General features: G+C 39.0%; 1 pseudogene; it reads right to left on the reverse strand.

The window, feature by feature from the left end:
* The window catches only part of LOC129720328 (RNA-binding protein 25-like), a 6,562-nt pseudogene extending 2,760 nt beyond the window's left edge, over positions 1-3,802 (reverse strand).
* Between the last annotated feature and the right edge of the window lie 7,933 nt (positions 3,803-11,735).

Raw genomic sequence — 11,735 nt, forward strand, 5'->3', positions numbered from 1 at the left:
CGTGATCCTGCTTTGAAAATTATTTTTCAAGAATTACAATAGGAAATCAAACATAGATTCACTCTCTTGCGAAATGAGAATTTCATGAGAGAAGTTGAACAACTAAAACCTTTTTCAAAACCTTTATGGAAGCTTTCGAAGGTTCTTAAGAAACCCTCAAAGCCCATTCCAGTCCTTAAAGATGGTGATTGCATTTTTCTAACGAATGAACAAAAATCTCAAAAACTTGCTCAGCAGTTTGAGAGTGTTCATAACTCCAATTTGAACGTAGTAAGTCCTATTGAAAATGAAGTGAACCAAAAGTATGATCAGATCACCACCCAAGAATTTCTTCCTGAAGAGGTATTGGAAACAAACTTGAATGAGGTGCGAACTATTCTCGAAAAATTCAAAAACATGAAAGCCCCAGGAGATGATAGGATTTTCTATATCCTCATCAAAAGACTTCGCGACATAGTAGCGCTGCAAGAGATGTGCTGGAAAGATTCTATGATACGTACGTTTCAGGATGGTCATACCATTTACAAGAGCTACAGCTTTTACCGTGATGGACGAAATGCAGAAGCGAGTGATTGGCTGGTAGCCGATCACTCCGAAAGTGTCGGTTGAGAATCAAAGGCCGATTCTTCAACGACAGCATCATCAATGTGCACAGCTCTCATCTCGGAAGTAACTATGGTGATAATGGTGAATTCTACGCACAGCGGAAGCGCCACCTCCGTCCAGCGCAACCCTTCACATCGATACACTTGGAAATTACCAAATCAGACAAAATCGCAAATCGACCATGTATTGATAAATCTATCGGCACTTCTCGGACATGTCGGTCGTTTGGACCTACCGAGGCGCCAACATCGATACGGATCAATACCTGCTTATGGTAAAGATTACCCCAATATTTTTCGTTGTGAACAATACTCGGACGTTGCCCAAAGCTACACACATTTGCTACATTTTGCCACAAAACTGTTGGAGCACCGTTAAAACAGCCATCGACAGAGTAACGGAGAACGTCCTGTGGTAAGCGGAAAACAAACAGATGGAATGATTATTCGACAAACAGTGTCAGCAGTTATAGACAAGAATAACGCTGCGCGGGTACTAATATTGCTTCAAGTTACCCATCAGAATGTGGAGCGATATGAACATAAGAGGAGATAGCAAAACCAACTCTTCCTGAAGTAGAAGCGCCGCCAGGAAAGGGAGGAGTTCGAAGAACTAGAATAGCTGAATCCCTGTCATGAGACGGAAAGATTCTACCTGATACTCAACACATCCCGTATTGCATGGTCCAGAAACCAAATTTAGGGGGAAATTTGGGTCTAGAGCTCTATAGCAACATTTTAGAGAAAAACTTTCTTCTACAAAGTTGTTACATATAATAAAGCGCTTATTGAGAAATTATCAAAAAAATTTCATCTTTGTAGATAGAAGAAAAATTTGTTTTACAATGTTATAGCTCCAGTAACTTTTATAAAAAGTTTTTCTTTAGCTTTGAAAACAACCGTTTTATATTGAAAAAACACATTTTGCGCTCTCACTTTTTTATTTCAAGTTTCATCCAAAACTGTATTTGAACGACTTTTAGAGCTTTTTAAGAGAAGCAATTTGCAATGCTAACATCGTAAATATCTCAATTTTAGTAAAAGTTATTATCAATTTTTCATAAAAAATATGCGTTTTACATTTGTATGTCATTTTTGGGGCAAACATAAAAAATATCTCTTGGTCTCATTTTGAAGGGCATACTTGACTCTATAAATTGAGGAATTTTAAAAAATATGTTATTTTTCAAATTTGAGTAAAGTCAAGGACGAAAATTTCAATAATTTTATACATTATGCATATAAAAGCATCCAGATTTATTTTTTGGTATTTTTTCTTATAACTAGACGTAATTACCTTTAATTTGACCTAAAGAGATCGAAAATCGATCAACTGGTTCAAAAGTTATGATTTTTTTTGAAATAAAATACATCGAATATAGCCGTTTTTTATGGTCACCCTATTTCGGAGCTAGTCCCCTTAAAAACCCAACGAAACAATACGGGTTTGATTACTTCCAACATAGATGCATCCCTGCGATTTTGTGCACAATTGAAGCACTTTGCGTGACCAACTTCGAAATAAGGTGACCATAAAAAACGACTGTGTTCGATGTATTTAGTTTAAAACAAAATCATAACTTTTGAACCAGTTGATCGATTTTCAATTTTTTCGGATCAAATTAAAGGTAATTATTTCTAGTTATGAGAAAAAAAAACCAAAAAATTAATCTGGGTGTTTTTATATGCATAATGTATAAAATTTTTAAAATTTTTGTCTTGTTTTTAAATTGAATTTACTCAAATTTAAAAATAACATATTTTCAAAAATTCCTCTATTCATAGAGTCAAGTATGCCCTTTAAAATTAGACCAAGAGATATTTTTTATGTTTGCCCCAAAAGGAATGACATACAAATGAAAAACGCATATTTTTTATGAAAAATATCAATAACTTTGACCAAAATTGAGATATTTACGATGTCAGCATTGCAAATTGTTTCTCCTAAAAAGCTCTAAAAGTCGTTCAAAGACAGTTTTGAGATGAAACTTGAAATAAAAAGTTAAAGCGCAAAATGTGTTTTTTACATTATGCATTATGCATATGCATAATGCATATAATTCGGTTGTTTTCAAAGATAGAGAAGAACTTTTTTTTAAAAAGTTACTTAAAATTGATGGAGCTATAACATTGTAAAACAAATTTTTCTTCTATCTACAAAGATGAAAAAGTTAGATACTTGAATGCATCGAAAATGTTGGTCACCCTGATTTCTGATAATTTTTCAATAAGCGCTTTATCATATGTAACAACTTTGTAGAAGAAAGTTTTTTCTGAAATGTTGCTATAGAGCTCTAGACCCAAATTTCCCCCTAAATTTGGTTTCTGGACCATTGTGCACTGGCTTTGTGTGCGAGCCGAGATATGGTAGTAAGTATTCTTGTCAAAATCACGCGATGACCGAAAGATGGAAGCAGCACTTCGATGAACACTTCAACAACAACCGATTTCGGAAGGATTATCCAACTCTTTCGAATCCCGCAGGAGACTTCAGCAATGGTCTCTCTAGCCTGCTGTTCAACTAAAAGGTGTTATGCGACGACTTGCGAGGCACGATTTACAATCGATCCATCAAATTTAACTGCTTTGACGATGACGTAGACTTTGTAGGTAGAACGATTGAAGCGGTGACAGAGAAGGTTGGATTGAAGAATAATACGTGCAAGACTAAGTACATGCTGGCTCGCGGAATCGAGCACGACGGGGCCCGCTTAGGCAGTAATGTGACGATTTACGGCGCTCTCCCTCTCCCTATCCCTCTCCCTCTCCCTCTCCCTCTCCCTCTCCCTCTCCCTCTCCCTCTCCCTCTCCCTCTCCCTCTCCCTATACCTCTGCCTCTCCCTCTCCCTCTCCCTCTCCCTCTCCCTCTCCCTCTCCCTCTCCCTCTCCCTCTCCCTCTCCCTCTCCCTCTCCCTCTCTCTCTCCCTCTCCCTCTCCCTCTCCCTCTCTCTCTCTTTTTCCCTCTCTCTCTCTCTCCCTCTCTCACTCACTCACTCTCTCACTCTCAATCTCTCACTCTCAATCTCTCACTCTCTTTCACTCTTTCACTCACTCACTCTCCTTCACTCTCTCTCACCCTCTCTCACTCTCTCTCACTCTCTCTCTTTCTGTTTCTCTCTCCCATTTTTTCTCTTTTTTTCTGTTTCTCTCTCTCTTTTTTTTCTCTCTCTCTCTCTTTTTCTCTCTCTTCCTCTCTATTTTTTTCTCTCTTTCTATTTCTCTCACTCTCTTTTCTCTCTTTTCTCTCTCTTCTCTCTCTCTCTCTCTCTCTCTCTCTCTCTCTCTTTCTATCTCTCTCTCTTACTATCTTTCAGTCTTTTTCTCTCTCTCTCCTTCTCTTTCTTTTTCTCTCTCTTTTTCTTTCTCTCTTTCTCTCTCTCTCTTTCTATCTCTTTCTCTCTCTCTCTTACCTTCTCTCTCTCTTTCTTTTCTCTCTCTCTGTTTCTTTCTTTCTCTCTCTTTCTTTCTTTCTTTTTCTCTTTCTTTCCCTCTTTATCGTTCTTTCTCTCCCTCTCTTTTTCTTTCTCTCTTTTTTTCTCTCTCTCTTTTTCTCTCTCTCTCTCTTTTTTTCTCTCTCTCTCTTTCTCTTTTTCTCTTCTCTCCCTTTCTCTTTCTCTTTTTCCCCCTCTCTCTCTTTCTCTCGTTCCCTTTCTCTTACTCTCTCTCGCTCTCTCGCTCTCTCCCTTTCTTTCTCTCGCTCTCTCTATATCTTTCTCTCGTTCTCTTTCTATCTCTATCTATGTAATACCAAGGACCATTCACAAGATTAACTCAATTTTTGCGAAAACTCGAGGAATTTTCAGAACATCTTATCCAGCCAACCTGCATCAGAACCACGAGAAACATTTATCAATTCCGATTAAATGTTGAAAGAAATTGAGTTTATCTGGCGAGTGTTTCACTATAGGGAAGAGGTCAACTATAGGTTAATTTACCCCAATTATTGTTCATAATTCCACGACAGATTTTCTTCAAAAATTATTTAAAGTAAATTGACCTATAGTGTAACCCTCTACTAAAGTGGACCACCCGCCAGACCTCAATTTATGTGGAATCAAAAATCACGAGAATCATTTCTAGATTCTGATTTATGTTAAAAGAAATTGAGGTAATCTGACGATTTGTCCACTATAAGGTCCAATATAGGTTAATTTACCCTATCTCTTTTTTCTTAACATAAAAATTTCAGGAATATAAAGTTTGCATTAAAAAAAATGGACAAAATTTGACGATTTTTCATGGGTTAACCCTTACACGCACTGACGAAACTACGCATGCAGCATCAACCATATTAATCCATGAGTCAGCAGAAAAAATTAGACAGCTCTATCTGTCGAACTCTAAACGTGATGGCGAAAATAGTGAAGTGACTCCGTTAAGAAGTGTGCGCGTTCAAAGAACGGTATCACGTCGCGTCGAAAAAGGACATCGAGCGGCAGCTCCTGGGCACCGGATACGCCCGTTCCGACATCTACAACATCTTGGCACTATTGCACAACAATGAGAGCATTGAAAGAAAGCCCGGTTCCGGACGGCCGACGACCCTGAGCGACAAGAAGCTTCAAAAGATGCTGAAGAGTTCAGGAGAAGACCGAGGGTAGTGACTACATCGCTGCGTGCGCTACCCCTGGCAAACATGGACATACATGATAGGAAGTAGCAGTCCCGTCCACTAGTCTCGGAGCTGCAGACAATGACGCAGCGGCAGCGCCTGAACAAGATAGTCGAGCCTAGTTTCCCGGCAAATCACGACGTGGCGGTGGTTATGAACGACGAGACCTGCCTCACCCTGGATGGCAACGACTGGCAGGGCACTTCGTATTTTACCTCCCCCACGAAGGAAGTGAGCACCGAGGTTAAGTTTGTTTCACACACAGGAGATGGAGCTGCTGAATATCGATATGGTACCCAAGTTGACAGACCTGCCCAACGTCCCCTAGTTGCGTCCCATCGAGGGTATCTGGCCAAGCCGAAAGCGAAAGATCTAGGGGTACTGGGGGTAAGCCCGGCCCCCTAAGGAAAATGATTCTTCAGTAGCACTTGATGGCGAATATTGTTATATTTCTTTCACAGAATCATTTCCCAGATTGTTTTCTTCAAGATATGAAGGTTTTCAGTACCTTCAAACTGTTTAATAGTATTAATAGTGAAGTTTTGAAACTAAGATAAAAACGACGTTTAGCAATCAGTGCGGGTAAAACCGGCACCCCTTGGGGGTAACACCGGCACCTAAGTTTATTCATGAATTAACTCGAATTAACTGAACCAATTTGAATTCGGCAACCGCCGAATGAGAGATCTTACATTTCTGTATGTTACTGTTGAATTTGGTTGTTGTCGGTTAGCTGGTTCTGGGCAGATTGCCGGAACAAGTTCCGGTGAACATTATGTATAAACAATGAAAGAATTTGATACTCGGCAAGCCTATCATGTGGCACTTTGAATCATATTATTAACTAGTTTCATTGAAGCCAGGATCAAATTGACCACACCGGAGCATATTTCAAATACCACTGGAAAAGCCGTCAGTTTTGTGACTTGATTCAGTACATTTGGCACCTCTAATAACCCTTTGGAATCATTCATAAATCACAGAAGAGCTTGAGTGCATGGTTCTAAGTCGATTAATTAATTTATTTATCAGCGAGACATCGGTAATAGATGAGAAATATGTGTCAGTAACATCCAGCTAGCCTCAGACCATGTCGGGCTTACCCCACTCACTGGATGACGGTACCTCGACAGCACACATTTTTTTAAAAAGAGTATTTCTACAAAATTATCGCTTCAATTTACCTCAGATCGAATTCCTGTGATTGCTAACTATACAGGCAATAAGTTGTAGAGCAACGAAAAATTATTTTAGTCTTTTCAAAGCTTAAGTTCCACTCACGAAAAATTACATCCGTTTACGCATCACCTGCAGTAGCGTATGGTTTGTCTGTTATTTTGATGTTTGACGTATCAAGGTGGCTTCGATGTGTCCTAAAATGTCTAAAATATTAAATACCAACACTTCACATATTCCAAAACACAGTTAATTATCGTTTTCTAGTGAAATCCCAGGGGTGACGGTCTTACCCTCAGTGCCGGGCTTACCCCCAGTACCCCTACTTCAACAATTTTGTCGCGAAATCTGAGGATAAATTTATAAATAAAACGACGAAAGAATTGAAAAACTTGCCTACACGCATGTTTTCGTCCGCCATGGCGAATGTTCCGGTTAACTGGCAGAAGGCCGCACGCAAGAATTTGTTGATGAGGAAGTTAACATGAATACCTTCCATGAAAAATTTATCAATCTCAGTTTTTTGTCGAAAAATGTTCATTTTTTAACGCATACGTTAGGGAAGAACTATCTTGGATAGACTAACCTGACGAAAAACTTTCTTGATATAAATTGATATCTTCATTCTTGATAATATTGATACAAAATATTTTTTTCGGGCATCCCGATATTTTTTTACATTATAAGCATCAACAGACTGGAGTTGTTAAAAAATTAGCAAAATGCAAAGCGTAGAAAACAGCGTTGAAAACTGAATTAACTTTTTCAATGCTTCGGAGCGCTCTCGAAGTTTTAAGCAAATCTATTCATATGCCGAAAAAATATACTTAGGAAATTTCGTCTGGATTGCAAATGTCAGAAAAAAGAACAAGAATAGCCGAATGTTAACAGTCAAAAAGTTTCAACATTTATTATAAGTTTCAGGACCTACTTATGAATGAAAATGAAATAAAGCAAAATAATATGTCCACTTTTTTCTGGAATCCAAATATTTTTTTGAATTTTTCGAAATCTACTCCAAAACTTTACTAAGTTTTCTAAGCTAGTAATGAATATTAAAACAAATGCTAGTAATGAATATTCACACCAAATCGAAAAGTATATAATCTTCAAATAGTCTTCACAATAACTTTCATGACGGAGGAAAATTGTACTGAAATGTATTGCCAGGATGGTAAGAATTGAACAAATAAATTCAAAATGTCTTCATGATGAAAAATATCTCTGCTTGAGAAGAACTTATATATAGAAACATAAATTTTTTGGGTGGCCCATTTTACAAAAAAAAATAACAAAACAAAAGCTCGTATTGTCAAAACAACCTCGAACTTTCATTGAGCCAATTATTATCATCTTTTCTGAAAACTCTCTTAAAATAATAAGGAGCTCAACAATCGCCAACATATATGAAAATGCAGTATATTTTTCAATATATTTGTGGCACAGTCAATACGCATCTGAATCACTTACAACCCTGCTGCTAACTGTCACATTTCTCTATGTTCAGGAAATGCATGGTCGTAATAACTACAATCAGAACAGTTCATATTATCACCGTTGAAGAAATAAAAATCCGACACTCTGCCTAGATTTTTTCTTTACCCCTTAAACCCTAACCTTTGAACTAGATACGTAAACGTAAGTAACATTATATACAATAAATATGCATCAAGCGCCACACAATCTCCGCAAATTACAGCCACCATTAAGCTGCCCCAAAAGCTAACGGCGTTTGTACCTCCATGAAGCGCGGATACGACATGTCTTACAACTATATGGCACATATCATCCCGAGGATGTCTTTCTGGGCTAACAAGCGTCTGAAGTCGAAATTACATTTAGATACAAGCGAGGCATATGTCATACTACGGAACTCTCGCGGTTGTGCCTTCACCGAGTTCGTGAGGGAGAACGTGACCGTGTGGTAGCTCTGCTTTACCCAGTGTATTACAACAAGACTCCGGAGATGGTTTGTTTGATGAAACCCAGCCAGACTGGATGAAGCACGGCGAAGACCTGGAGGGATAAAAAGTCGTTATAAATTTGTAGGTGTTCGATTGTGTGAGATTCGGATCACCTCAGTTATTTCTCGTGGCGGAATGGGGATTCCGAGGGGGGAGGCAAAACCATGATCTGTTTTGCTCAAATTAAACAATCCACTCATGTAAGACAAACGGAAAGCATGTGCGAATGTTATTTCCTCTAACCTTAGCCGCAGCGTACGTAAATCGTGTTCTACAATGGCTTTACTGCATGCCACGGTGACAGTGTGGGGCTCAATGCATGTGTGGGAGATCAGGAGGTGTGCTGCACTTTAGCCGAAAGAAATTATTTGTCAAGAAAAGTCACGACTTTTTTGTTTATACCGGAGCTCAGCGCTTGGAAAGTTGTTCTTGTAAGTTAACTTGGGAAGCAGAGTCATTGCTAACCGCACGGCAGGGTTGAACATTCTCCAATTGTCAAAAATTTATAAAAGTGTTTAATAGACATATGAGTACCGAGACGAAAAAATAATGTAAATAAAATATTAATAAAAGCTTCCATGCAATTTCACTAGGACGTAGCAGAACAATAATGAGACCCGCTTTAACCCTGCTCACTTTCAACACAAACCATTGCATTAGCTTCCTGCTAGTAGTCAGGTAGGCATGTGTTCGAGGCTTGTTCTGATTTGTTGTACCACCTCTTTGTTTTACACGTTTTAAGAATCCCCTTTCCCTGTATTTTCACTGGCAGCTAGCAAAGCTAGCTAGAAAACTTTTTGATTGAAATGTACAGCACGGATGTTGCAGCGGCACGAGTTTTCAACTGGCAGCGTCTCTTCAATACATGTGCACCGGTAATGTGCAAGCGTAGAAAATATTCCAATCGATAATTATTATTATTATTACTGTACCCAGGCAAACCCGGTTCACAGGCGCCACTTGATTCAGCGCCACGGATAAGAACGCCGGTACATAAAGTTTTATGCTAGTTAGCGCCAACACGTCAGTCACAAACACGAACTTACTCTTACGCCAACAAACCCGAACCACCAGATCCGAACCATCTCCGACGGGAATCGCGACAGGCACTTATTAAACGCTGTTTCAGCTTCAATCATGCAAGTTTACCACCTTCTCCCCCCGCGAGCTAGAGCAGGCGATCAACCATTATGATTGTTTTTAAATAACAAAACGTGACGTATTTCTGTTGGCGAAAACTTATGATGTGACACTCCTTAATCGATCGCTTGTTATTGAATTAAATCCTCCTGTTTCCTCCCCACAGCTCTGCGGACCGTCCTTTCGAGTGCGAGAGAAAAAAAAACGTGCTACGGTTATTGCAGTCTCCTGCACTTTTTAGTGGACCGGGATTAATCGCCGCGCAAATCGATCTATATTGGTCCCAGCCCAATCACGGAGAGCTGAATAATTGAATGCAAAAATAAGCTCAGACTGATTCGATTCAACCGGAGCCAAACATATTGAGTGCTAAATAAGGTGTAACATTCGAAGACTTTGCTTACAAAGTACCCCGTCAACTCACTTCTACCAAAATTTTAATAGACTTTGCTAGCGATGGAAGAAGTCATTTAGATAATAGTTCACAACACAATATTAGAAACCATAGCCATAGTTTGAAGGCGTTAAGAAACAAACATTTCAGAAGTGAATAAAATAAAAATTGCGTTTTTGACTTCAAACAAGCGATCAGTCATTTTTCAAATTTTGGAAGCAGTTTAACCGTTAAAATTGAAGATTATGTAAGCTTTATACTAACTAAATCGTTTATTGATATAAACGAAACTCTTTATTTGTTAATTAGGTTTGAAGGAAAATTAATATTGAAATGAGGACAAGAAAAAAACCATATAATTACATCTATTTTCAGAAAACAATACACTGTATAAAAAAACTAAGCAAAATCTTAATAAATATCTTTAATTTTTTTTTTCTGAGACAATGTCTTCTTCAAAATGTGTCTATTTTTTATATAAATTTGTATTTTCGTAACGCAGTTTGTACCGGTGCGGTTCCAATTTCAGCATCGAGTGGAAATTTACCTAATTTTGGTACTACCGCGGGAGAGTGTATGAGTAAAAATAACCCTCATTTAGACACTCCCGCAAGAGCGTGTACCCAACATGACAACTGTCACCACTTGTGCTGAATATCGTTAACATAAGTTTGTTTATTTTCGTTTAAATTCGTTCGTTTTTTCGTTTGTGAACGATATTGTCGCGTTAGTTAGGTTCGATAATTTTTTTGTCATGTTTGTGGAATAATTGTTAGGGATAGATAGGCCGGTATTTTCCTCTAGCTGCGAAAGGGGGTGCTGAATCCAGTCTCGGCGGGTTTATTGTGGTCGGCAGCCATCGCGGGATGATGAGTTTAGCCTCGATCTCGTCTGTGTCCTGTGTGTCTCGCGAAGGTTGTTCCGCGGATATGTGTAAGACCAGCGAAGGTTGTTCCGCTGGCCCGGGATTCGTGTGCTACGACTTGTGTTGGCTCGCCGGTGGTAAGCAGTGTTTGCTACCCCGGCTAAGTGACAAGGAGCGAAGGAAACCACCCCGCCGAAGTTTGCTGCAGGAGCTGTTGAAAACCGCCATTTCAACAACGAGCAGCAGCGTCGCCGCAGCCTCCCCTTCCCACCACAAAACAGCAAGAGGAAAAGGACGGAATAAACCGATAAATTTTGTTTTGTTTATTTTGTTTGTTTTTTTTTTTTAGTGTTCTAGCAAAAGTCCGAAAGTCCGTTAGAGGTATCTGGCCGCCCTGTAAGGGTTCGCCGGGCAAATCTAGCGTGTACAGGGTGACCCCCTGTCACAAGTTGATCTAATTGATATTATTCCTTACGTTCCTAAAGTAAATTCGACTGTAGAACAGACAAATACCATTTTATGTGGGTATTCTCAGAACGGAGATGATGCTTAGAGGGCAGAATTCAACATCAGACGCCATTTTCAAATACAAAACAGCTACTTCTGATTTTCTGAATACAGCCTAAAATAGTTAAATACCGCATATTATTAGTAACTACCGGTTTCTGAAGAGCAACCAAAAACAGCCAAAGCGGTTATTTCAAAAATCGGACCCAGAGGCCATGCCATGAGGCTAAAATCAACTCCGGTGACTCCGGTTTAACTAAAAAAACATATAAAAATTTTCAGATATCATGTAATTTTGATGTTGCCGAAGCCGGAAATCAATGGAAAGCCGGTTCGTCAGACATTCAATCAGTTTGGGGTGAATAACTTTTTCAAAAAGCATCGTAGCGTCTTATGGTCTTCAGAAGAGTTTTTCTCAGGAAAATTTCCTACAAATATCATGTATTGATATATTTTCAGGAGCCAACTGGAC

Source organism: Wyeomyia smithii, chromosome 2, assembly GCF_029784165.1.
Source record: "Wyeomyia smithii strain HCP4-BCI-WySm-NY-G18 chromosome 2, ASM2978416v1, whole genome shotgun sequence".
NCBI classification, from domain to species: domain Eukaryota; kingdom Metazoa; phylum Arthropoda; class Insecta; order Diptera; family Culicidae; genus Wyeomyia; species Wyeomyia smithii.